The following is a 4,115-nucleotide window of genomic DNA, read 5'->3' on the forward strand; positions in this document are numbered from 1 at the left end:
TCTCTGTTTGTCTGTTACTGGTGTATAAGAATGCTTGTGATTTTTGCACATTAATTTTGTATCCTGAGACTTTGCTGAAGTTTCTTATCAGCTTAAGGAGATTTTGGGCTGAGACAATGGGGTTTCTAAATATACAATCATGTCATCTGCAAAGAGGGACAATTTGACTTCTTCTTTTCCTGGAGACTTCAACACTCCACTGTCAACATTAGACAGATCAACGAGACAGAAAGTTCACAAGGATATCCAGCAATTGAACTCATCTCTGCAGCAAGCAGACCTAACAGACATCTATAGAAGTCTCCATCCCAAATCAACAGAATATACATTCTTCTCAGCACCACATCGCACTTATTCCAAAATTGACCACATAATTGGAAGTAAAGCACTCCTCAGCAAATGTACAAGAACAGAAATTATAACAAACTGTCTCTCAGACCACAGTGCAATCAAACTAGAACTCAGGACTAAGAAACTCAATCAAAACCGCTCAACTACATGGAAACTGAACAACCTGCTCCTGAATGACTACTGGGTACACAACGAAATGAAGGCAGAAATAAAGATGTTCTTTGAAACCAATGAGAACAAAGATACAACATACCAGAATCTCTGGGACACATTTAAAGCAGTGTGTAGAGGGAAATTTATAGCACTAAATGCCCACAAGAGAAAGCAGGAAAGATCTAAAATTGACACCCTACATCACAATTAAAAGAACTAGAGAAGCAAGAGCAAACACATTCAAAAGCTAGCAGAAGGCAAGAAATAACTAAGATCAGAGCAGAACTGAAGGAGATAGAGACACAAAAAATCCTCCAAAAAATCAATGAATCCAGGAGTTGGTTTTTTGAAAAGATCAACAAAATTGACAGACCGCTAGCAAGACTAATAAAGAAGAAAAGAGAGAAGAATCAAATAGATGCAATTAAAAATGATAAAGGGGATATCACCACCAACCCCACAGAAATACAAACTACCATCAGAGAATACTATAAACACCTCTACGCAAATAAACTAGAAAACCTAGAAGAAATGGATAATTTCCTGGACACTTACACTCTACCAAGACTAAACCAGGAAGAAGTTGAATCCCTGAATAGACCAATAGCAGGCTCTGAAATTGAGGCAATAATTAATAGCCTACCAACCAAACAAAGTCCAGGACCAGATGGATTCACAGCCGAATTCTACCAGAGGTACAAGGAGGAGCTGGTACCATTCCTTCTGAAACTATTCCAATCAATATAAAAAGAGGGAATCCTCCCTAACTCATTTTATGAGGCCAACATCATCCTGATATCAAAGCCTGGCAGAGACACAACAAAAAAAGAGAATTTTAGACCAATATCCCTGATGAACATCGATGCAAAAATCCTCAGTAAAATACTGGCAAACCGGATTCAGCAGCACATCAAAAAGCTTATCCACCATGATCAAGTGGGCTTCATCCCTGGGATGCAAGGCTGGTTCAACATTCGCAAATCAATAAACATAATCCAGCATATAAACAGAACCAAAGACAAGAACCACATGATTATCTCAATAGATGCAGAAAAGGCTTTTCACAAAATTCAACAGCCCTTCATGCTAAAAACGCTCAATAAATTCGGTATTGATGGAATGTACCTCAAAATAATAAGAGCTATTTATGACAAACCCACAGCCAATATCATACTGAATGGGCAAAAACTGGAAAAATTCCCTTTGAAAACTGGCACAAGACAGGGATGCCCTCTCTCACCACTCCTATTCAACATAGTGTTGGAAGTTCTGGCTAGGGCAATCAGGCAAGAGAAAGAAATCTTTTTTATTTTCAAATTCATATATTTGCATCCTTTTTCTTTAGTTCAGACAAACAACATGTAATTTTCCATAAAGACATTTTTTGACATTAGCCACACAATTGTTGAACAATGGCTCTATGAATGATAACGTTCTACCAACAAGGAGCAACAAGAAGGCATATTCCTGAATTCTCTGTATCTACCAACCACATGGCTTTAGTAGAAATATAGAGATAGAAAAATTATAAATCAAGTGTGCTCAATATTTACAAAATTTTTCTACATCAGAACACTTGTTCCTCCAATGAGACCTTCACTTTCGGTTTTTGGCACGCCATCATAGTCAATGTTTGATTGTACTAATTATGCTAATTTATAGACAGAAATAAATGTCAATGAACAAAGAAAACCAAACCTATCTGACTGAATTCATCTTGCTGGGCTTTTCTTCTGATCATCAAACCCAGATTCTGCTGTTTGTGATATTTCTTATCATCTACCTGTTGACTATGTTTGGGAATCTGCTCATCATACTCCTAATTCAGGTTGACTCTCGACTTCACACACCAATGTACTTCTTCCTTAAAAATCTCATTTACTGATCTCTGTTTCTCTACAGCTATTGTTCCCCAGATGCTATCCCATTTGCTGGTCATGAGAAAGACCATCTCTTTTACTAGGTGCTCAATTCAAATGCTTTTCTTCCTAACAGCAGGGTGTGCAGAGAGTTCACTTCTAGCAGTGATGTCCTATGACCGCTATGTGGCTGTCTGCAAGCCCCTGCGCTATTCCACTCTCATGACCCAGAGAATTTGCGTTCAGCTGGTCACGGGGTGCTGGGCCAGTGGAGCATTTGTGTCTTTAGTAGATACCACATTCACTTTATGTCTCCCATATCAGGGACAGAATATAATTAATCATTATTTTTGTGAGCCTCCTGCCCTCCTGAAACTGGCTTCAGCAGATACCTACAGCACAGAAATGACCATCTTTGCAATAGGTGTTGTAATTCTGCTAGGTCCTGCCTCTCTCATCCTTTTCTCCTACTGGAATATTATCTCCACTGTAATTCAAATACAGTCAGAGGAGGGGAGGCTAAAGTTGTTCTCTACCTGTGGATCCCATTTCATTGTTGTTTTCTTATTCTACGGGTCAACAATATTTACCTACATGCAGCCTAATTTGAAGCAAATGAATAAAGGGGATAAAGTGGTCTCAGTGTTCTACTCAGTCATAACACCAGTGATTAACCCTTTCATTTATAGCCTGAGGAACAAGGATGTGAAAGAAGCATTTAGGAAAGTATTTGGAAAATAGTGTCTCTCAGAGGCAGTAGTCTTCATATTGGTATATAATCAGGGGGCAGAGACATTCCAAAGTGGTTCAACATCTTTAACAGCTTTTTTTCCCTGAAACATCTCTAGTCTGAGACATCAGCAAAAGTCATACAGGTGCCCTTGCATCCCTAGGAATGTTTTCAGATTTGTCTAATGCAGTCTTGCTCAGGCTTATTCTCTGAGGCTGCAACTCATTTGCCTCATAACGCTTTTTGGCTAGTATATGAAAGAATATTTTTACAGTGAATAAAATCTTCTTTTACATGTTGTGCCTTACAGTGCACCAATCCATGTTCACCTAGGGATATCCCCTTTTGTCTCTAAACTCCACAGCTGCTTGTTAAACTCATCTCATGCCAACGTCATCTATAGCTATCCATTGATTTTGAAATCATAGCAGAGGTCAGTAAGCTAGATTCCCCAATTTCCAGTGGGGAAATGTCAATGATTTTTTCCCATGAAGCTCTGATACTGTGAATATTTCTTTGATTTGTGGAATTCCAATCTACCACTATAGCCAGTTTAATCACACATAGGGAAGCTGTTGTCCTAAACAACAAGGTTTGGGATCTCACACTCTAACAAATATCTTTGATACCTTGCCCACTGCCTCCTTTTAAGGATAATTGCCGGCTTGAGGAAACTGGAATTGAAAAGCAACCTTCTCACACCAAAACTGTCATGTCAGAAACCCTGTGACACCAACACTCCACAGCTGATCCCCCTCAGACAAGCTCTCCTCTCCTCTGTAAGTTTGATTTTGCCAGTATCCATAAAGTTCTCCTCTGTGGGAAGTGCAATAGAATGACTGACACATGGGAAGCAATCCCAGAAGGTAGAGTTTTCTCTGAGAGATGAGTTGGTCCCATTCAGTCTCTTTTATCTACTGCAACAGTTCTCTGTTATGGCAGAGGCACTATCAGTGACATACCTAGATTCTCACCTGTGTTCATCAGGCACACTTCTCTCTTTTAGAAGAAAGTCCACTGTT

The 4,115-nt window shown here is 39.2% G+C and overlaps 1 pseudogene; it reads left to right on the plus strand.

Annotated features, from left to right (window-relative positions):
* The first annotated feature begins 2,159 nt into the window (after window positions 1–2,159).
* Window positions 2,160–3,104, plus strand: LOC105488787 (olfactory receptor 2D3-like; annotated as a pseudogene).
* The last annotated feature ends 1,011 nt before the right edge of the window (window positions 3,105–4,115 follow it).

Source organism: Macaca nemestrina, chromosome 12 (assembly GCF_043159975.1).
Source record: "Macaca nemestrina isolate mMacNem1 chromosome 12, mMacNem.hap1, whole genome shotgun sequence".
NCBI lineage: Eukaryota > Metazoa > Chordata > Mammalia > Primates > Cercopithecidae > Macaca > Macaca nemestrina.